The sequence below is a fragment of the Miscanthus floridulus genome, chromosome 6, assembly GCF_019320115.1.
Source record: "Miscanthus floridulus cultivar M001 chromosome 6, ASM1932011v1, whole genome shotgun sequence".
Classification (NCBI taxonomy): Eukaryota; Viridiplantae; Streptophyta; class Magnoliopsida; order Poales; family Poaceae; genus Miscanthus; species Miscanthus floridulus.
The window spans coordinates 122,313,382-122,337,900 of NC_089585.1; the positions used below are offsets into that span (position 1 = coordinate 122,313,382).

The window sequence follows — 24,519 nt, forward strand, 5'->3', positions numbered from 1 at the left end:
GTGGTGTGTGTTTAAGAATGAATGCATGATCCCTTGTCATGGATAGCAAGACACGCATCTATCCAGTAGGTGCTACCTGCATGGTTGGTGTCTTAGCGTGTCTTCGATCTTTCCTTGTACAATTCCCAACGGAGAGAAGGATGCTTGACCCAACACGATTGAGCGATGCAACGTTTCCTCATCACATACTTTATTGACCGAAAAAGAACGAAGGAGGGAACACGAACAGTAACATGTAAAAGACATGCACGGAATTGGATCTTGCAACTCTCCCGGCCCTACTCATCGAGTCCCTGAGGCATTTCTTCGATGCAAGTTCGTTTTTTTCCAGAATCATAAATAATCATTGCTAATGCATGTAAATCAAAAATAACATTTTTTTCTTTGTGTTCCTATAGGTAGTACTAGTCTTCCAAGACTATTTGCTTGTATTTTCTTCTAGAGTATACTATCGGTGTTGGTTTGTTAAAAACACACCAAGTAACATAATATCCACTGCCTCAATTTTTCATATCTCTATAGGTGATCTATATATGTACTCAACAAAAAGGTGGTGAAGGACAATTACCAATTTTGTTTACATCTATTTTCATACTATCTATGTCCCAAAATAAATAATTTTCTATAATTTTTAGACAGATCAAGGACTATGGAAAAAGACACATGTACGTACCCTCATCTTCTTTTCTTTTCTGGATGATATCTTGTGAATTTAGCTATTATTGTTTGTATGCATCCGTAAGCTTTTGTATTAGGATTTAGGAGGCATTGTCCCGTACTTTTATAGGATGTTGTTTTTTAGACAAATTTTAAACCTTAGAGAGAAAGTTATTTATTTTGAGATGGAGCGAGTACGTTCCTTAACATTTCCTAACGACGATCGTTATAAGGCTACCACACAATTGTGTTGATTTTGGGTTGGGCCCGTATTTCTGAAGCATCCCCAAGCACATTATCATTAATTCATATGCATTAATACTGAGGTAAAGAGTAGGTCATGAAATAATTTGTTAGGTGTAAAAACAATGACAGTCAATGCATATTTACAAACCACAATATTGATTATTTCCCCGTTTTTTTCACAAAAGTGGGACATGTGTGGTCCCATACGCATATAGTCGCAGTTTAAGTATGATAGCATATCCATGGTCTAAAATAAAATAACCACATACTTTGATTGGTTGTATGTATTAACCTGTATCTAGGCTTGTGTAGTGTACTTTGCTCGTATTTGTTTGGTTGCATAGACTCTTGTGCAGGCTTGCACAATGCTCAAAGTAGATCCCATGCTGCATTAGTTAGTACACCGGATTTTGTCATATTAGACAAGGCAAGTTTGTATGAGCCGATGTGCACATAAATAAATGAGTAAAATGCACAATTAGTACATAAACTTGGCATGTGGGTGCGCTTAGGTACGACTTCTCGCTAAATGTACATATGAATTCAATAACTTGGCTGGTGGGTGCACAACTGCTCACATATGTGCATGAGAGGCGTGAGAGGCTATGGTAATTATTAGATAGCCCCTTAGTCTTTAATTTTGTCATTATTTGGTCCTCCCAACTTTTGCACAAATAATAGACATATAGGGTTTTGGCAGAGGAGAACGTGAACCTTTTACGACAACCACACGGCCGCCAACGAGCAATCACACGTATCCCTGGAGCAATGGGTCCAAGGCGATAGGAACCTGGTGATCAGACTCCAGATTATAGTGAGTGCCAATCTTTACCCGCTTTAGGAGATTTCTTTTAGTGTTCATGATTAAGAGATATTAGATTGGTTTACCGTTTGTGTTTTTTTCGTGACTGGTTTTAGAGCTTGCGTATGAGGCCAATTTTGCAGGTCCAATACTGAACATGTTTATGTCATTGGACTGTAGGCAATCCATCACTTTTCAGTGTAGAAGTACACCATGGGGGATTTTTCTATGGGCTTGCAAGGAACAGGGTGTATGTTGAGGAAAAGGTCGACTAGTTTGATGGTTGTGATGCTAAGGAATGGTCGCTGCTATTTTTGCCGGACATTCTAAAAGAGTTAGGCTATGCAGAGCATAGACCAGTCAGTTGGTATTGGTGTCTACCAGAGTATACTGTTGCAGAGTGTTTGCTTCCACTGACATGTGATGCAGATACCATTAGGATGATCAATGTATCAGCACACCACCAAAATTTGAGAATTTATATTGATCACTCAAACTTTATAGAGAAGCAAAGGCAGCAAATGGATGATGTCAATGTTTATGGCACGAGTGATCATCCTCTCCCACTTGTGAGCCCCAAGAATGTAGTATCCATTGACAATAATGAAGAGGATAATTTAACCAAAATTTATGACGATATGCCAAAGAGTTCGACTAATAATGCAGATTGCAATGGGTTTGATTTTGATGATAGTGCTTCAGGTTCTGAAATTGATGGAAATTTTGTGGACAGTAACAATGAGTTTGGGCAAGATGATGATGACTTATTTGAGGACAATGTTGACTCTGATGTCGACGACAGCATGGTGCAATATAAAGGCAAGAAAGTGAATGCGGAAGAAGTGGAGAAGGACTTTGACATGTGTGAGGAACTAGAAATACCAAATTCAGATAATGAAGAAGAAAAGATGAAATTCAACTTTCAAGTATTTAATAGTGAATTCGACAATGCTGAACCAAAGTTCAAGGTTGGGATGATTTTTGCTACTATAGAATGAAAGCTCTAGTTTGGTTTTGGTTAATTGATGAAACCCTAAGTGCTAACCTAGTTTATCAAAGTGATTATGAGATAGGTAACAGTATTCCAAGTGGTGAAGCAAATGAAGATCATGACATGATGATGGTGATTCCATGGTGATGATCAAGTGATTGGACTTGAAAAGAAGAAAGAGGAAAATAAAAGGCTCAATACAAATGTATAAATTGTAGGAGCCATTTGTTTTAGTGATCGAGACACTTAATGAGTGTGATCATATTTAGGATCGATAGCCGTACTATTAAGAGGGGTGAAACTAGTATCGAAATACGGTTATCAAAGTGCCACTAGATGCTCTAACTCATTGCATATGCATTTAGGATCTAGTGGAGTGCTAACACCCTTGAAAATGTTTGTGAAAATATACTAACACATGTGCACAAGGTGATACATTTGTTGGTTGGCACATTTGAGTAAGGGTGAAGGAGATAGAGTTGAAAAGGAGTTAGTCACGCTGGTCACGTAGTGACTGAACACTGGTCTCGGTAGGACCGGCGCGTCCGATCAATGGCAGCAGAAAACATGCAGGCGTCGGTCTTCAACCGGATGCTGGCATTGAAAGTGACCGGACGCTGGCTGGGTGCGTCCGGTCACACTGGTGTGGCGCACACAGAAGAGGCGCTGACTGACTAGACGCTGGGTGAGTCTGGTCGAGCATGACTTGACACGTCCAGTCGTGACTTCTTGCTTCTGGATGCTTACTAGAAACGATCGGACGCTGAGGTCCAGTGTCCGGTCACTTCACAGCAGCACGTCCGGTCATCACTTGACCGTTGGGATCGAGCGCTCAGTATTTGAAGAGAGGGGACATGTGGCATGCATCGCACGACCGGACGCTAGGGTCCAGTGTCTGGTCAATCTGAGCGGAGCGTCTGGTCACCTCGTATTCAGTGTAGTGAGGATCCCAATGACTCTATTCGTGGGGGCTCTCTATTTAAGCCCTATGGCCGCCTCAAGCCTACTCTCTTGGCCATTTGCATTGACATAGCAACCTTGTGAGCTTAGCCAAAGCCCTCTCACTCATCTCCATCATTGATTTATCATCTTTGTGAGATTGGGAGAGAATCCAAATGTATTGCTTGAGTGATTGCATCTAGAGGCACTTGGCATTCGTGTTTTGCTACAGGATTCACTTGTTACTCTTGGTGGTTGCCGCCACCTAGATGGCTTGGAGCAGTGAGGATCGTTGAGCGGAGGTTGGTGATTGTCTCTGGCTCTGATCGTGGTGATTGTGAGGGGTCTTGTGCCTTCCCTGGTGGAGCGCCGAAAGGTAACTCTAGTGAATTGCTTGTGTCATTGAGTTGCCTCACTTGTGGGTAGGTTCTTGCGGTGTCCAATTGTGTGGACGAGGTTCATGCAACACATCTTAGTTGCCAAACCACCAAGTGTTGGTCGATACAACGGGGACTAGCGTGCCGGTAAGCACGTGAACCCCTGGAGAAAAAATGATTAGTGGCTCAAGGTTACACTCAAGTTGAAAGTCTTGACTTTGGAGAAACATATGCCCTGGTTGCAAGATTGGAAGCAATTAGGATCTTGTTAGTCTAAGCTTGTGTCCACAATATCAAGTTGTACCAAATGGATGTGAAGAGTGCATTTCTCAATGGGTACATCAATGAGCTTGTGTATGTTGAGCAACCTCCCAATTTTAAAGATGAAAAGAAACCCAACCATGTTTACAAGTTGAGAAAGGCTTTGTATGGATTGAAATAAGCACCTAGAGCATGGTATGAGAGATTAAGGGATTTCCTACTCTCTAAGAGATTCAAGATGGGAAATGTTGACACCACTCTCTTCACCAAGAAGCTTGGAAATGACTTATTTGTAATGCAAATCTATGTTGATGATATCATATTTGGGTCAACAAATCAAGATTTTTGTGAAGAGTTTGGCAAGATGATGGCAAGTGAATTTGAGATGTCCATGATTGGAGAGCTTAGTTACTTCCTTGGTCTTTAAATCAAGTAAATGAAGAATGACATATTTGTGAGTCAAGGCAAATATATCAAGGACATGATCAAGAAGTTTGGAATGGATGATGCTAAAGCTATTAGTACACCAATGTGAATAAGTGAAAGCTTGGATAGTGATGCTAGTGGCAACATAGTGGATCAAAAGATGTATTGGTCTATAATTGGAAGCCTACTCTATGTGATCGCATCAAGGCCAGATGTGTTGTTTAATGTATACATGTGTGCTAGATTTTAAGCCTCACCAAGAGAAAGTCATTTAAAAGCAACAAAGAGAATATTGAGGTACTTGAAGCATACACAAAATGTTGGATTGTGGTATCCTAAAGGAGCAAGATTTGAGTTGATTGGATATTTGGACTCCGATTATGAGGGATGCAAAGTTGAGAAAAAGAGCACATCGGGCACATGTCAACTATTGGGAAGATCACTTGTGTCTTGATCATCAAAGAAGCAAAATAGTGTGGCGCTTTCAACAGCCAAAGCAAAGTACATTTTGGCTGATAGTTGTTGTGCTCAATTACTTTGGATAAAGGCTACTTTGAGTGATTTTGGAATCAAATTCAAGCAAGTGCCATTACTATGTGACAATCAAAGTGCCGTAAAGCTCACCAACAACCTAGTCCAACATTTAAGAACAAAGCATATTGATGACCGCCATCATTTCATAAGAGATCACCAACAAAAAGGGGACATTTGCATTGAGAGTGTGGGCACCGAAGATCAACTTGCCGATATCTTCACCAAGCCACTTGATGAGAAGAGGTTTTGCAAGCTAAGGAATGAATTAAACATACTTGACTCAATATGTGTTGATGTACCCCCCATTATATGACATGCCTCTCCTTCGAGCAAAACAAGGTAAAGTTGATTGACATGTCATCCATCCATTGCTAAGGACTTGTTTAGTGCATCTAGTCATTCCTATCATGTCCTAGGCTCATTCATAAAAATCAAATGAATTTGATGCTTGTATGGTACCATTATTGCTTGTATGTTTGAAATGATCCAGTGGTAGCATATGACATGTTTGTGGGTTTGATCTAGAAAATAAGCTATACACGGTTAACTCAACATAGTACAAGATAACCCTTATTTAGAGGTGTGAAGAAGCTTGTCCTTGGATCAAACCGAGTTAAATATCTTTTGCAAGTAATCTAGATTGAACCAAATTAAGAAAATGACCCTCATTTCACATGGTTTCACCACAACCTATCTATAATTTGAGCTCACCTTTTGTGCTAATTGTTGACAAAGGGGGAGAGAAATTCACAGAGATAGTAAGATAGGAGGAGCAAACAAATGAAAATAAATGAAATGACATTGTATGGGGATCAATAAAAAATACACACAAGTAGGGGAAGTAAGCTCATAAACTTGTATGTTGTATTTGAATATGAATTTCATATGTTTGCTTGCATGGCACAAGTTTTAAAATTTCAATATCCATGCTTGTATGGTGTATGCTAGTTATATGCTTGAATGGTAAAATGAAAAACTAGCATGCATAGCTAAAGTAACTAGATTTATGTTCATCGTATGGAAACTAGACCCTTGCTTGTAATGTTGATCTCATGGGGTATTCTAGTTTTTGTGTATGTCTAGTTACTAATAGTGCTAAGGATGGTATATTGGTGCACTCTAATTGGTTTCACGCTTTAAAGGTCCATCTCTTATACCTTAGCATCATTTGGTAGGCATTGTCTTCTATATTTCCTATCTAAGCATATGTGTAAGCTTCAATCCAAATTCTAAGCACATGTGTAGAGGGAGCAATTGCTACCATTTGGGGTTCATAAAACTTGTCCATATCCTTTTACACATGATAAATATGCTTCGGCAAGCAACATAAATTCAATTAAATCTTAATTTATATCTTTGTGTAAGGGTTGTCATCAATTACCAAAAAGAATGAGATTGAAAACTCTAGTTTGGTTTTAGTTAATTGACGAAATCCTAAGTGCTAACCTAGTTTATCAAAGTGATTACGAGATAGGTAGCACTATTCCAAGTGATGAAGCAAATGAAGATCATGACATGATGATGGTGATTCCATGGTGATGATCAAGTGATTGGACTTGAAAAGAAGAAAGAGAAAAATAAAAGGCTCAAGGCAAAGGTATAAATTATAGGAGCCATTTGTTTTAGTGATCGAGACACTTAGTGAGTGTGATCACATTTAGGATCGATAGCCATACTATTAAGAGGGGTGAAACTCGTATCGAAATGCGGTTATTAAAGTTCCACTAGATGCTCTAACTCATTGCATATGTATTTAGGATCTAGTGGAGTGCTAACACCCTTGAAAATATTTGTGAAAATATGCTAACACATGTGCACAAGGTGATACACTTGTTGGTTGGCACATTTGAGTAAGGGAGAAGGAGATAGAGTTGAAAAGGAGTTAGTCACGCTGGTCATGCAGTGACCGAACATTGATCTCAGTAGGACTGGCGCATCCGATCAATGGCAGCAAAAAACATACAGGCATTGGTCTTCGACCGAACGCTAGCGTTGAAAGTGACTGGACGCTGGCTAGGTGCGTCCAGTTGCATTGGTGTGGCACGCACAGAAGAGACACTGACTGACCAGACGCTGGGTGAGTCCGGTCGAGCATGACCGGACATGTCCGGTCGTGACTTCTTGATTCTAGATGCTTACTGGAAACGATTGGACGCTGAGGTCCAACGTCCGATCACTTCACAGCAGCACGTCTGGTCATCACTTGACCATTGGGATCGAGCGCTCAGTATTTGAAGAGAGAGGACACGTGGCGTGCATCGCATGACCGGACGCTAGGGTCCAGCGTCCGATCAATCTAACCGGAGTGTCCGGTCGCCCCATGTTCAGTGTAGTGAGGAGCCCAACGGCTCTATTCATGAGGGCTCTCTATTTAAGTCCTATGGCTAGCTCATGCTCACTCTCTTGGCCATTTGCATCGACATAGCAACCTTGTGAGGTTAGCCAAAGCCCTTCCACTCATCTCCATTATTGATTCATCATCTTTGTGAGATTGGGAGAGAATCCAAGTGCATTGCTTGAGTGATTGCATCTAGAGACGCTTGGCATTCATTTTTCGCTACAGGATTCACTTGTTACTCTTGGTGGTTGCCGCCACCTAAACGGCTTGGAGCAGCGAGGATCGTCAAGCGGAGGTTGATGATTGTCTCCGGCTCCGATCGTGGTGATTGTGAGGGGTCTTGTGCCTTCCCCAGCGGAGCGCCGAAAGGTAACTCTAGTGGATTGCTTGTGTTATTGAGTTGCCTCACTTGTGGGTAGGTTCTTACGGTGTCCAATTGTGTGGACGAGGTTCATGCAACACCTATTAGCCGCTGAACCACCAAGTGTTGGTCAACACAACAGGGACTAGCGTGCCGACAAGCACGTGAACCTCGAAAGAAAAATTGGTTGTCTCTTTTCCTTTGGTATTCTTCCGGTGATTGATTTAGTATTCATCTTGTGATTGGTTCACTCCTCTACATGGTGGTATAATCACCCTACTCACTTATTTATATTCTTGCAAACTAGTTGTAGCAAGCTCTTTAGTGTAATTAGAATTGAGAGCTTGCTTTGTTGTGTTAAGTTCATCTAGTGGAGCTCTGTAGTGTAGCAAGTATGAGAGCTCTTAGTGAGTAGTGACATAGCAAATTGTGTGTATAGAGATCATAGCAACTATAATTGTTGGATAGGTGGCTTGCAACCCTTGTAGAGCTAGAGCAAGTTTGCATTTCGCTATTTGTTATACTAATCAAATTGCTCTAGTTGATTTGTAGTTTTTTAAATAGGCTATTCACCCCCTCTAGCCATATTAGGACCTTTCATAGAAGCAGTTAGGAGAGCAATTACAGAGTATAGCATCAAGGAAAAAGTTCCAATTAAGAAAGACCTAAATGATAGTAAGAGAGTATGGGCATCCTGTGCTCAAGGCTATCCATGGGTGATGAAATGTGGATATGATAGCAGGGCTAAATGCTTTCTAGTGAAGAATTATAATGATAGTAAGAGAGTATGGGTATCCTGAGTATGATTGAGAAGATTAGATGCCAATTGATGTACATGATATACACAAAGCAAAAGGAAGCACAAGAGAAGTGGAATGGCACCATATGTCCAAAGATAAAGAAAAGGTTGCAGAAAAATGCAGATTTTGCCAATAAGTACTTTGAGATGCTACCTGCTAGAAGAAGAATTTTAAGTGTTGGTGATAGAGAACACATATACATTGTGGACATCAATGGAAGGACGTGTGATTGTAGGCGATGGCAGCTATCTGGAATTCCTTGCGATCACACCATAGCTTTCTTTAGATCAGAGAGGATCCAACCTGAGTCAATGGTTGCCTCATGTTATCACCATGACACATTTTTGCAGGCATATGGCAGCAATGTGATGCCTGTTAGGGACAAAACAAGATGGGAACCAATACCTGGAGTTACCATATTGCCACCTAAGTATGAAAAAAGGTGGGCAGACCACCAAGGAACAGAAAGAAGCATCCAATTGAGCTTGAGGGGGATCAAAGCTAAGCAAACACGGCATTACCATGCACTGTACATACTGTGGCGGTCCGGATCACACAAAGAAGAGTTGCATTAGACAAAAGCTTGGAATCCCACCATCAGCTATTAAGAAAAGAAAAGGATCTGCTTTAGAACCTTAGGACGACGCGCCCTACGATGATCAAAATATTCTTAGGGTACCTACTTTTACTTATTAATTACTCTTGTTCCTCTTCTTGTAGATGTTATACGACTTGCACTATTCCGTAGGAAATAATGCCGGAGGTAGAAGGATATAGTGATCCTACAAAAGATACTAAAAACCCGGTGAACATTATGATGCAATAAGTAAGCTAAGTTTTCAAAGCCAACTTTGTACTAGAAATAAGAACACAATGTTTTACTTTGTTTACTGATGTATTTGGTTTTTAAGGAAATGGAGCACCGAGCTTATGTTCAGGAGAATGTGCCATTGCCACATGAATCCACATTTGTTGCTACCCATAGAGAAGACATACCACCTCCCACAATGCATACAACTACAACTAGAGTTGGAAGGGCCCCAACTAGAGGCAGTAGAGGGAGAAAAGGCGGTAGAGGGCATGGTCGAGAGAACCAGGACTCAGGCTTTCCTTCCAATGTAGGGAGAGGGAAGGCAACATCAAGAGGAAGAGGTGGCAGAGGAAGTGGAAGATCAAGAGGACGAGGTGGTGAACTTCCGACGAGATTAGTCTAACATAGACTGCACCATAGGCTTGCCAGCAATGTTACATTTAGCTAGATATTTAAGCTAAGCACATTCTTGTATAACTTCTATTTTTCCAACAATTGTGTTCATAGGCAGCTCTAAAAACTCATGCGAATTTGACCAGGATTAAATAATGACAAAATTAAGGACTAAGGGGCTATCTGATAATTACTATAGCCTCCCACGCCTCTCATGCACGCATGTGAGCAGTTGTGCACCCACCAGCCAAGTTATTGAATTCATATGTACATTTAGAGAGATGATGTACCTAAGCGCACCCACGTGCCAAGTTTATGTACTAATTGTGCATTTTACTCTAAATAAAAATATTCTCATCCCCATACCTCAACTGTAAATTTAAGATCTCAACTAGAACATAGAGGTGACTACATGCAACAAATATAAAGAACCAAATATAATTTTATCAAATGCAGCTTCTCTGAGCAGAACTACCAAACAAAAAGAAACTGCAGACGTTTACGTCGGCATAGCTTATGCTGTGTAAGGTCTAATGCAAGCTAAGGCTAATGCAAGCAACCAATTAGACCCATGTGATTGCAATTAATTTCCTATTATTTTTCTACCACTAGTCTACAAACCCGTGTTCATGATAGTCTTGAGATTTAAACATTAGAAGTTTGTGTAAATTCAGTACTTACAACTAATCAAAATTGCTTCTCTCTCTCTCCATTTTCAACACAATAACCATATATAGAGTTATGATAAACTTATCAATTATTTTATATGTTTGATCCATATTTATAGTTTTTTTTCTCTTTGCATCGCATCTCCTCCATGTCTTCAATATTTGTTTATTAGTTGAAATGGTAGTTTAAGTTATGTCAACTTTTGTTCTTATCAATTATTTTAAGTTATGTCAAGTCATCAATCTAGATCCGGGCTTTCAAATTTTGATCTTATTAATGCCTGCAATTTTTTTACATATGTTATGGTGAGAATATAGTGCATATTTTACCCTTTATTCAAAATTATTCTTTGGTATTTTGTTAAAATAACTATTCTAAGTTCTCTATCACATACATATTTCATATTTACAATAGCATACATAGTTTTTTCGACTTGCACCTCCAAAACCAAGATGTTCATTTTCCTCTATCAAAGAGTTAGGACTTATGAGTGTAGTAGTATTTTTTAAATAATAGTTTTTAAAATTAAACTATCAATGTAATATGTTGTAATGTTTCAACCAAAATGTGTACATTTATCTAAAACAATAATTTTCTTAACTCATTGTCATGGAGAATTAACTTAAAATAATTTTTCAATGTCACTAGTTTGCGATTTGTTAAGCATAATTCATTGTCATGGAGAATTAATTTAACATAAAATAAATTTTCAAGTTCAATGGTATGCGATTATAGCATTTTCTATGATTGTTACATTAAAGAAATATATATTTAGCTACCATGAATGTATGTAATATGCATACTTAGTCTCCATAGTAGCATACAACATGCACGTTTACTTTGAGTTTGTATCTTATACATTAATAGTAGTAGATGTGGATAATTTAAAAATGTAGGTGTACTTTCTAGCTATTTACCTTTTACAGTAACATATGTTGATTATTTAGATGTACATTGGAGGGATATTTTAGTTTATTTATAAATCATGACATATGTGTAATGTAAATGCAAATTTAGGAGACTACTTTAGATTATCTTTCATTAGGTTAAATGTGAGTAATTAGAGGCATATTTACGGATTGATTTATGTCGTTTTCAATGCAGAGGCTTGTATCTTTCAGGAAAAGTAAAATCCAATTGCTATCATTTTCAGTGATGATTATATTTTATCGAACTAATGGCATGATTCTAATTTTTATGAGAATATCTAGTATTTATTTTTTCTAGTGTGTCTATATGAGGATTACATGGAGATTCATGTGTCCGGGACTCCATTTAGTATAGTGGGAAGTTCCGTATCACTAGTATAGCCAAAGTCAATGCAGGTTCATAAGGTCAATGTCTCTATATTTATTTACCTTTATCAATTCGATGTGGGGATGGTGTGTCTCTCTAAGTTTATATTATTTATTTACTGATGTAAATGTAACGTGCCACAATATTTCATGGCTCTATTTGTAATCCATATATATCTACGAAACAAAAAGGTGATAAATGACAGTGACCAGTTTTATTTATATGCATGCGTTATGTGCCTTGAATATTCCCTAATGATGATCTCTACCAGACTGCCACACAATTGGGTTGGCTCCATAGTATCTGATTTCCTGAAATACCACCGCATCATTATTTATTCTATGTACTACAGGTTTGAGGTAGAACGTTTAGGTCATGAAATAGTTTTTAGGTGTAAAAACAATAATAGTTAGCACAATTATACAAAACTAAAGGATCAATTTAGGTGTGGTTTGAGAAGCCTATAGTTGCAGTTTAGATGTGGTAGCATATTCATGGCCTAGAATAGAATTTACCACATTTTTAGCAATTATAAATATAGATAAACATGTGTCAACACAGAATCAAAAGGTTCATCTCTCTAAGTATACTTTTTTAGGAAATTCAGGATGGGGGAGGGGGGAATTTATGTAGTGCAAACTACATATTAGGTGTAAATATACAAACCATTTAAAAAAGCATACAACGAGTATTGAATTTTTTTTTGAAACTTTGTATGTCCATAGTGCATTCATATATGTACTCACATCCATGTAAAAGTTGAGATGTAAAACCAAAACTAGAGAAGTTTATAAAAATGACAAATTTTACATGCATGAAGGCAAAACAAGCATTTGTTGCAAGGCCAATAGGATGACTCACATCCTAGGCACACAAAGAATAGAACAAAAGGAAAAAAAAAGGATAGACAAAGAACAAAGGCATAAAATTACATCCTTCAGTTAATGCATATTTAGGCCCTGTTTGGTTGGGCTTTTGGCTTTGGCTTTTGGCCCCAAAAGCCAAAAGCCCAACCAAAGGGGCTGTTTTTGGAGGGTGCTTTTTCAGAAGCAGCTGCTTTTCCGTAGTTTATTTTTGAAAGCTGGTTTGATCCTGCTTTTGGCTTTTGGCTTTCTGCTTTTCGAAATTGGTGGAATAAAAAGCTCTTCCATAGTTGTTTCAAGAGAGATAAAGATAAAATGTATATTTTATACTTGTTTAACCAAACAACTTTCAGCTTTTCTACAGCTCACAGCCCACAGCAGCTTTTCCACAGCTCACAGCCCACAGTAGCTTTTTCCCACAGCCACAGCTCAACCAAACAGGGCCTAGTTTTGTCCTAAGTTGGACTATTTTGCGTTCCATTAAGTTTGTAAGAAAAATATCATATTTGTAATGCCAAATACATTAAAAAAGAGTAAATTATGATTTGCCCTGGACTTGTCGCTGAATTTTTAAAACATCCTTAACTCGAATACCACACAAACTTACCTCCTTTACTTTCAAAACCGGGCAAAATACCTCCCCTCCCCCTAAAATAGTTCATACTTCATAGTGGTTTTGATGGATGTTTTGGCTGATGTGGCATGTGGGCTCCACGTACATGTTTTTAGTTTTGTTTATCATGCCATTTTTAATGAATATTTGGGATACTAAATGATCTCAAATGAAAATGATGTGAACTAGAAAGTCTTGGATCTCTTCAAGCACTATAAAGTTAATATAGAACGTGTCTCCATCTGAAACAATTTAAAAAATACTAAAAAAATCATAATCATGGAACTTAAAACAAATATTTGGGCCTCTAAACTATCTTAAATAAAAACAGTTTTCAACCATAAAATTATAGATTACACTGAGATCTATAACTTGAGTTTAGACCAAGTTAATGTTTGAGGTCGTTGCAAAATTAAAAAAAATGAAATTTAATAAATAAAACAAATATTTGCGTCTCTAAATGATCTCAAATAAAAATGTTTTCAACTATAAAGTTGTAGGTCACATTTATAGCTGCAACTTTGGTATAGACCATCTGACCATGTCAACATCCAAGGTCTTTTGGAAAAATAAAAAAAAGAATTTCAAAATATGAGAACTTAAATGAATATTTGAGCCTCTAAACGATCTCATGTAAGAAATTCAATAACAAAGTTGTAGATCTCACTAAGAGACACAAGTTTGGTATAGACCATGTCAACGTCCCAGATCATTTCACAATTTTGAAAAGTTTAATTTCAAAATTTGATAACTTAAAACGAAGGTTTGAGCATCTAAAAAATTTTAAATAAAAAACTTATCAACTAGAAAATTATAGATCACATCGAGCTCTATAATTTTTATATAAATTTTATATTCATTCGAATTCATATTAAAAATTTATGACCTTTTGATATAAGAGAAAGAGAGACCACTGGACATGTGGGCACACTGCCACATCAGCCAAGCCACTCAAGAAATCACTTTAAAATGTCAAGAGGGTATTTATATATCTAGTTTAAAAGTTAAGGTGTGTGTATGTTGTTTGGTGTTGAAGTATAACTCCCCGCGTCCAAAGTCTTCTTATGTGGCCTAGCTCCGCATGTGGAACGGGCTTGCATACGCGTAACACCTCTGTTACACTTTTGTTCTCGCTTCGTGTAAAAGGGTTAACCCGGGGTGGTGCTATAGGTTTGGAATCACAAGGGTTATAAGCTAGCACTTTCCCTTCTAAACTTCCAAGGTGGTACTAAACCCACCAACTACAACTCCTAATATGCCACATGGGCCAACAACACACAACTACTACATGTTTCCAACGAGCTGGTGTGTTATATGAAGTTCATAGGGGTGTTAATTTGGTGAACTTTACTTTTAAAAATTAATATGCTTTTATAGTACACATATTTGATGTTATAAATGTTAATACTTTTCTCTAGACATTTTGTTAAATTAAAACATTTTGTCTTTGAACAGAGCTAGAAATGAACTTATTTAAAGGGAGTAAACAATACGACTCTGGACTATTTTTTCAATTCATATCTTGACTATTTATTAGGGTTTTCACTCAAAACACATGGAGAAAGTAGCAAATTGGATGAGCGCGACAGTAGATAGGACATGTAACAAGTGAGAACTTATATGAACAATTGATAGGACATGCAACACAAGACAATTCGAAACGCGGAGTGGTGTATGGCAAATACTAGCCGACTAGTGTGATGATATTTGAACGGCGATAACAATTTTCCATCAATAAATTCCAATGCTCCTTTCAAAACTAAATTCCAATGCTCCTTTCAAAACTGAATTCCAATGCTGGTGGTAATTAATACATATTAGTTGAGAGGCACGCCTGGATACACTATCCAGTTCGTTCCCCGACAAGAATCTGGTTTACAAAAGATGGTAGTAACTCATAAGCAATCAAAAAAATACATGGCGTTTGCCTTATACAAACTGAGTAAGTAGTATGAACCTTCCTGCCCGTGACTCTCACTCACACAGCTAACCAGATGACGACTCAACCCGGAAAAGCACACCGCTAATAAATGAAAGCGTCTCATAACACCAACCCCAGCACAAGCAAAAGATGATTAAGATATCCTATGCAAATTAGATGGCCGGGCCCAATCAATCACGGCCGTTGATGGCGACCTGCAGGGCAGCAATTCCTCTTGTCGTCTCGTCTAGCACCTGGGGAGATCAGACGGCGGAGGCAGCAGCTTCTCGTTGGGGCGGTCTCCATCCAGCACCAGCCATGCCATTTTCAGGCCCCACCTGACGTGAACCTCCAAGTGGCAATGCATGAACCATACCCCTGCACACGTGCAACAGATCAACACGCACACGCGGTCAAGATTAATTCTCCACGAAGCTTGGGTTATCCCTAACCAAAGTAACCTTGAATTTCCCTGCTTGCTCATCAGATCGTTGCTGATCTGTTGCAGTTAGTATGATTAATCTTAACAAAGTCGACCTCACCTGGATTGTCTGCGCGGAACCGGATGGCCACCCACCCGGCCGCCGGCACGCCGACGGTGTTCCGCTCGACGGGGTCGACGAGGTTGTACTTGGCGGGGTCCTTGGCGGGGTCGAAGTTGCCGAACCCTTGGCTGACCACGAAGAAGTTGAAGCCGTGGAGGTGCAGCGGGTGGCTCTCGGCGCCGAGGATGCTGGTGCCCTGCATCACCAGCTCCACGCTGGTGCCGTACGGCAGCACCACCAGCTTGGTGCCGTTGGCCACGTTGGTGTTGTTGGGCGGCGTCCCCGTGTAGTTGAACGGGACCAGCGGTGCGGCCGGGAAGTTGGACGAGTACACCCCCTTGGACTTGCCGGCGAAGTGCGACTGCAGCAGCGCCGTCGTGGGGAGCACGAAGGAGACGTTGTTCACGGACGCCGCGAACCGGCTGCTGTTGGTGGGGCCCTGGCACGTCCCGTTCACGGCGCACGGGTGCGTGCCCAGCCCGACCGTGAAGAAGAACCGCCGGTCCACCTCCTGCGGCACGGCCGCCGGGTACTCCGCGGTGGCCAGGCTGCGGAGCTTGGCCGTGTAGTTGGCGACGAAGCTCGTGTCGTTGATCTGCGGCAGGGTCGGCTTCAAGACCGGGAGGTTCTTGTTGAAGGCCGCGTGCGGGGGAGGGGACGTGGGGTCCTCGTACTCGAGGATGCCGGCCACGGTGGTGTTGTCGAAGGTGCCCGGTCTGGCGGTGGAGCAGGGCGCGGCCACGCAACTGGAAAACTAGACTTTACCGAGTGCCCAAGACTTTGCCGAGTGCTTTTTATCTGGACACTCGGCAAAGCAATATTTTGCCGAGTGCCGCACTCGGCAAAATAAAGCACTCGGCAAAGATGAATTTGCCGAGTGCCAGGCACTCGGTAAAGCCTGGCTCTCGGCAAAACTGGGCTTTGCCGAGTGCCACGGCACTTGGCAAAAGGTGGCCGGCCCGTGACGGCGGCCACCTGCCGTCAGATTTTGCCGAGTGCCTAACAGCTGACACTCTTAAAAACTTATTTTGCCGAGTACCAGCCCCAGACACTCGGCAAATTTTTTTTATTTTTAAAAACTTATTTTGCCGAGTGTCAGCCCCAGGCACTCGGCAATTTTTTTTTATTTTTTAAAAACATATTTTGCCGAGTGCCTCCGGGACCGGCACTCGGCAATTTTTTTTTGATTTTGGGCCCAAATTTTTTTCTGAGGCCTTGTGACAGTATTTCAAACTCTATTTTAAAATTTAGGGCAATTTTGACTTTTTTTGATATATTTTATTAGTTTATTTCGTTTCGTCGAATTTTTTGGGATATTTCAAATTTGAACTGCAGGTACATGGAATAATGGACTTTGGTCATCCAAAAATTGATACTCATGATATTTAGGGTATGTTTAGGCCGTATCCAAGAACTCACATGAAATCTCGAGCATCTCGTTGACGTAACATGTCGAGGTACTTACCGGAAATGTGATTTTAAATTATATAAAATGCAAACGAAGTCCGAAAATCACGAAACTTACGTCTCGAGCAAGGGAGAGGAGGACGGGGGCGGGGCACGGGCACGGGGGAGGAGGATGGGGGCGGGGGTCACCGCGGAGGAGCTCGGCGGCGAGGATGGCGGCGGCGGTGCTACGTTTCGGCAGCCCTTCGGGGTCGAATTCGAGGGCGAGTAGCGGCACATATATAGCCACGGATTAACCACGGCGGGCAATATAAGTCGCCCGCCGCGGTAAATGTTTACTGCAGCGGGCACCTTAGACTGCCCGCCGCGATTAATCGATTAACCGCGGCGGGCGCTATTACGTGCCCGCCACGGTTAATATTTCTAATCTAACACTGATATTTGTTATTAATCTAAAATTGATATTATCAATCTAAAACTTATTAATCTAAAATTTATTATTAATCTAAAACTTTTATACTGCAACGGCCACTGATATTTATTATTAGTAGAGAGTAGTAGTGTGTAAGTAGAGAGTAGTGCTGTGTAGTAGTAGAGTAGTGCTGTGTAGTAGTAGTAGAGTAGTGCTGTGTAGTAGTAGAGTACATGTGAGTAGTAGAGAGTAGTATTAGTACAATAGATAGTAGTAGTATTCTATAGTAGTAGTAGGTTGAGTAGTACTAGTAGAGTAGTATTGTATAGTAGTAGTAGATTCAGTAGTACTAGTAGAGTAGTATGGTTCCATGATATTAATAATAAGTTACAAAACTTGTCTTCAATAGATTGAGCTCTATATTATTACATATATGTCTCTGGGATACATATATCATTTTGGTGCAGGTGCTTTCACCGTCCTCTTCTCACCGTCGGGGCGGGCCCACGGCATCATCCTAGACTTGTTGAATCAGTCCTCGACGGCCTTGATCTTCTTTGGATGATCGGTAAAAAGCTCGAGCTCTGCGTAGTTGTTGTATTGTTCGGGACTCTGCACCCCATCAGCTCCCACAATCCGTTGCTTTCCGGACACAACCACATGCCTTTTTGGGTCCTCTGCATATATATAGTAGGCCACTTGCGCGACATTGGTTGCTAAGTACCCACGGGTCATCTTTGTAGCCGATACTTTTGAGGTCCACGGTGGTTAGCCCATAACTGTCCACTACAACCTCATTCGGTTTGACCCACTGGCAACGGAAGACGGTTATGCGTAGGTTTTGGCCATAGTCAAGTTCCCATATTTCTTCGACTTGCCCATAGTATTGCCTCCTCTGGCCCGTGGACTCTTCTTCGCCCTCGTATCGAACACCGCAGTTCTGTGCTAAGCTCTTCTTGTCCTTGTCTTTCGTGTGGACCCTGTAGCCCTGGACGTCATACCCTTACCACATGGTGATTTGGCTGGATGGGCCTAACACAAGCCTCTTAACGGTCTCCATATCTTCATCAGGGCATCCTTCAAGGGGTATGTGTTGCTCTTTGAGCCACTCTATGAAATTGCTCTTGTGATGGTTCTAGACCTATGCCTCCGTGCGCTGCCCGTCATTAGCGGCGCGGATCTCTTCCAGGTGCTTTTCAATGTATTTCTCCATGCTCACTAACTGATGAAGGATGCTGTAATGAGCTTCTTACACCGTTCGGTTTGCCACATCGGTGCGTACTTTTAGGCCTGTGCACCCCATCTCTGAGGTTTTGCCTTCGTGGTGATGGACAGGCAGCCCAATCACCCTCCCATCTCTTATGTACCTCATACATCAGTTCACGGCCTCCTTCGTTGTGTATGCCTCGATCATAGAGCCCTCCGGGTAAGCGCGGTTATGGACGTATCTGTTGAGGGTGGACATGAACCGCTCATACGTCCACATCTGGTGTAGGTACACGAGGCCTAATTGATGGATCTGATCGACCATATGCATCATTAGGTGTGGCATAATATCAAAGTAAGATGGTGGAAAGCACATCTCGAGCTGGCAAAGGGTCTCCGCGATGAACTCCTTCAGGGCAGGCAGCTCAGCCTTATCAATGACCTTCTGGGTGATGCGGTTAAAGAAGTATGATATCCGTGTGATGACCATCTTCACGTACTCTGGACGGATAGCCCTAATCGCAATTGGTAGGAATACCGTCAGCATGACGTGGCAGTCGTGTGAGTTGTAGCCGGTCATTATGAGGTCTTTCATGGAGACCAGGCTCTTGATGTTGGAAGAGAAACCAGTCGGCACCTTGATACCCCTAAGCAACTTAAGAAAAGCCATCCTCTCGTCTTGCGTTAGGTTGCAGGCCGCACCCGGGATATCGACTTTACCGTTCTGAGGCGTTCTCGGGTGAAGGTCCGGCCTGATGCCCAGATTGACAAGATCCGTCCGTGACTTGATACCATCCTTTGTCTTGCCCTTGATGTCTAGCAGGACACCGATCATGCTTTCGAAGACATTTTTCTCTAGGTGCATGCAGTCGATGGCATGGGGTGTATTCAGTGTTTTCCAATACGACAGGTACTTGAAGAAAATTGACTTCTTCTTGAAAGGAACGGCGGCGGGGACTTCCTCCGTCTGGTCCCGCTTTCGCTTCCTTGTCTGCTTGGTCCCCTCTTCAGGCGGCTTCTTCTTCTTTCCAAACTCCATCTGATCCATGTCCTTGACCATCTCATACACCTTTGTCCCCCCAACTAGTCTGCGTCGGTTGATCACGCTGTGGCTCGTGCTGATTGTCAAAGTATTTGTTCATAATACTTCTTCTATACCTATGATTTTTGGCAAGGAACCGTCTGTGCCTCGTGTACACCATCTTATTGGATCCCTTAAGGTAAGTGTAGCAGGTCCCGTCAATGCAAATTACGCAGTCGGTCTTCCCTTTGATCTGCCCCGACAGTGAGAAGAGACCGGGGTAATCGGTGATGGTGACAAAGATGATTGCTTTTAGTGTAAACTTCTCCTTGCGGGATGCATCCACCATCTAGACCCAACATCAAATATTATCTTCATTTCCTCCATGAACGGCTCCAGGAACACATCTATATCGTTGCCGGGCTGCTTCGGTCTGGAGATAAGCATGGTCAGCATAAGGTACCTACGCTTCTGACATAGATGGGGAGGTAGGTTGTACATGGTGAGCACGACGGGCCAAGTGCTGTGCGAGTTGCTAAGCTCACCGAACGGGTTCATCCCGTCGGTACTCAGCGCGAACCTAACATGCCTGGGCTCCTTGCCAAACTCCGGGTAGGCCTTGTCGAAATCCTTCCACTGCTTGCCATCGGATGGGTGCCGTAGCTTGCCATCGTCTTTCAGGCGGTTAGCTGATGCATGCCAGGACATGAGCTTGGCATCGTCCGGGTTCCCGAATATTGCACGCAGGCGATCGGTCACGGGCAGGTACCACACCGACAGTGCTGGACTTTTCCTGTGCGTGTAACCCTCTTCTTCATAGTCCTGCTGAGCCGAGATCTGTTTGGCTGCACTGCTCTTCTTTGCCCCCTTCTTGTTATTTTTCCGACCACCCCGCAAGCCTTCTTCGTCTTCTGCATCCACGCGACAACTAGCATTTTTCTTGTACCGACTAAAGCCGCAGTGCGGACAACTCATCAAATTCTCATACTCATTGCCCCGATACATGATGCAGTGGTTAGGGCATGCATCAAACTTTCTAAGCTTCATCGCCACTGGCCGGATCAGCTTCTTGGCCCGATAAGTATTGGCGGGCACCTTGTTAGCCGTTGGGTACGTGGTGGCAAGGTAGCTTAACAACTCATCGAAGCCAATGTCAGACCAACCATGATGAGCCTTCAACATCAACATATGGAGGTTAAAACGGAGCGCCGTGCACTCCTTCGGACAATCGCCGCCATCCTTATAGAGAGGATCAACTGCTGCCTGCTTCAACTCTCTGAAATTCTCCAACCACTTTGGGCAACCCAACACAACGTCGTCTTCATCGAAGTGTTTGACTAGATCTTCAACAAGCTGCACATCCTCGGGTTGGCTCACAGTATCCTGACCATCCCCACCGTCGCCGGCTTCGTCGGCCATGTCTTGCATTAGATCATCCACCGTGATGTAATCACGACAACTATTGTCACTGTCGGCTGGCGCAGCTGCTGCTGAAGATGATGAGGAGCCGGGTGCTCCTAAAGGATCTTTATTCACCGGTGGTGCTGTCGTCGTCGGCGTCGAAGAGCTCACTCCAGATGCACCGCCACTCGCACCAACTTTTTCGCCGTGAAATGTCTAGACTGTGTAGCCCTCGACGAAACCATACATGATCAAATGAGTTTGCACCTCGCTGTCTCGGTGGGCTTTCAGGTTCTTGCAACGAGAACATGGACATATGGTTGTCATCCGCTTCAGTCTCTCACGGTGAGCTTTACCAGCAGCAATAAACTTCCTTAATTCAAAGAGGTACCGCGGATCATTCACTCTATCGATCCGGTACATCCATTCCGACCTATCCATCATACCTGCGAACATTATCCGTCACAATCAATATTAAATAAAGAAGAATTAGGAGAAATTGATAATTTTTACATCCAAAATTATGAAAAAGAGAGGAAATGACGATGTGAAAGATGAAGCATGCATCTATGATGAATCTAAAGTTAAAGAAATACATGACATCATTTTTTTCATTAAAATTGATCTAGATCTAGATCTAGATCTAGAGAGAACTCTAGGTGATGAAAATAAAGAGAGAGGATGGAAGGAGAGAGGGAGAGCCTTTATGAACCTCTTATGATGTCCTCCTCCCTCAAATCCAAGTCCTTCAACTCAAATCAAAAGTTTCCTCAAATTTTAGGGCAAAGCCTCCCCCCATGAGTTTGAGAGAGGAAGACCCGTGGAGAAGATGAAGGGGTGGTGCTGTGTATTTGTACAGGCTTTACCGCGGCGGGCAAGATAAAGCGCCCGCCTCGGTAAATCAACTCTTTACCGCGGCGGGCAGTTTAAAGAGCCCGCCACGGTAAATCGTATTAACCGCGGCGGGCGGTATGAATCGCCCGCCGCGGTAGATAACGATTTCCTGCGGCGGGCAAGTAAGGTGGCCCGCCGCGGTAAACCATTTTTCCGCAGCGGGCGCCTCGGTGGCCGGCCAGCGAGGCCGGCCACCGGTTAACCGTGGCGGGCAAAAGAGGTGCCCGCCACGGAGCCCATTTTGACCACGCTGCGCAAATTGATTCCTGTAGTAGTGGCAGTTGTAGAGCGGCCCAGGCAGCCCGTTGATGGTGAAGGCGTCGGAGACGTTGGGGCCTCCGCGGGTCTGGAGCGCCTGGCTGATCACCGCCTCCGTGTCCGCCGTCCACCACTCACAGAAGATGACGGGGACCTAAGGGACGCCGGGCTTGGGCAGGATGACGATGGCGCCGTAGACGGTGGCGCGCAGCCAGGAGATGTGCCGCGCTGCCCCGTGATGGTGAACTTGTACACGTAGCTCTGCCCGCTCTGGATCGGGCACTGCGTGATGTACGCCGGCCCGTCCGCCCACCCGCTCCGCAGCTGCCGGATGCCGTGCCTGCACGCCCGCGCGCCGGTGATCAGTTGCCCGCCGGTGACACAGTCAATGCATGCAGTGCACGTTACCAGTGGATGCTCATGTTGTAGGGGACGTGGTTGACGACGACGCGGATGACGACGAAGTCGCCCTCCCTCGCGAACACCGTCGGCCCCGGGAACTGACCGTTCACCGTCACGATGCTGTTGCTGCTGCACAGCCGCGTCACATTCGTCATTTGCACCTGCATGCATTATCGTCACAACGTTTACTAGATGCATTGCTAAGATTGCAACTGCATGTAACTAACGCTACTAATGAGCTACTAGTCATTGATGGAGGAGGCATATGCTCTGCTTGTTGCGCGCGCGCGCGCGCACACACATGCATGCTTACATCGAACTGGTACTCCCTGATGGCCCCCTCCGTAACGTCGACGGAGAAGAAGTGCACGAGCACAGTGATGACGACATAGCAAGGCAGCAGATAGGAGGTCGTAGCCATCGTTGCTGTTCCGATCCTACAGTGAAGCAAGCTAAGAACAAGCACTTGAGCCCGAGCCTCCGATGATCCTTGTTGGCTAAATGTTGGATGGATGGATCACTGCGTTTGAGGTGGTAGTAGTAATGCCCTAGAGAGGTTTCTATATATATCGTAGATGTTGCAAGTGCAGGCATGAGATGATTAGCCTGTACTCTTCTGGAACTTTTTGGCTATGCATGCGCGTTCAAATGTTTGTGCTGAGTTCAGTACTGTATGCATGCTTTGTTTGGTGCAGGGTTGGCTATTGATCCAGCACGAGGTCGCCTCAAGGCAACACTGCCGGCGGGGCCCTTGCAGAACACGGCTGCTAGCTGCTAGCTGCTATAGTGTAGTAGCTTCGGAGTGTAGCTAAAGTCAACCGCTCGTCCGTTTATATGTCACATTATTGACCACCCTCTTACATAGCCTTTTTTCCTGACTTAGTTAACACGCCGAATGTACTACGCGTACGTACACCATTATATTTGGAATAGAAATATCAAATATTTGGTACGGCAGTGAAGCCGTTTCACTGCATTGCATTGATTTCTTATTGACTTGAACGGCCAATATATAGTTAAACATAATTGATTCAGCGTTGCAAAATTGCTTTTCATGAGAGAAAAAGGATGAAGAAATAGCCGGAACCTGATTTACGCTAAATTAATGGACATGAATTAAGTGCGATTTACTCAATCAAGGGGAAAAAAAGGGCACACATGTGTCTAGTAAGAAATTCTAGATTTCACTTTCCAATACCGAGGGGTACGTTGAGCTAACCACACACACATAACACAAACATGCCATTTTCACCGGGCCTTGGATCGAGTTGGCTGGACATGCTTCACCTACCACCCCCAGATAATGTGTTCAAATCAGGAGTGGTTGAATTCCAGCTGCCCCCGGAGCAAAAGGTCAGAGGCGACACCGAGTGGCCCTGTTGCGGATCACAACTTTTTTTGCAGGGTTCCAGACGTATCCTTACATGCCAAGGGATTAGCCGGAGCCAGTGAGGACAGCGACCAGAGCTGGAGGAGGATCGATCGGCGGAGGGTGGTCTGTTATGTTCCGTGACCAGGCGTGACTCCGTGTCGCATGATTAGGGGAAGGATATGAACCGGGAGTGATCCGTGGCGCTGAAGCTGCGCCGGTTAGCTGGTCACGGAGCTGGGTTCGAACACTGTTCCTCTTTTCGGCAAGTCTCCAAAGGGGGGGAAGGATGCCAGACCCAACTCT

The 24,519-nt window shown here is 43.0% G+C and overlaps 1 pseudogene; it reads right to left on the reverse strand.

Moving 5' to 3' along the window:
- Positions 1-15,199: 15,199 nt before the first annotated feature.
- LOC136459398 (laccase-12-like) lies at positions 15,200-23,253 on the reverse strand (annotated as a pseudogene).
- Between the last annotated feature and the right edge of the window lie 1,266 nt (positions 23,254-24,519).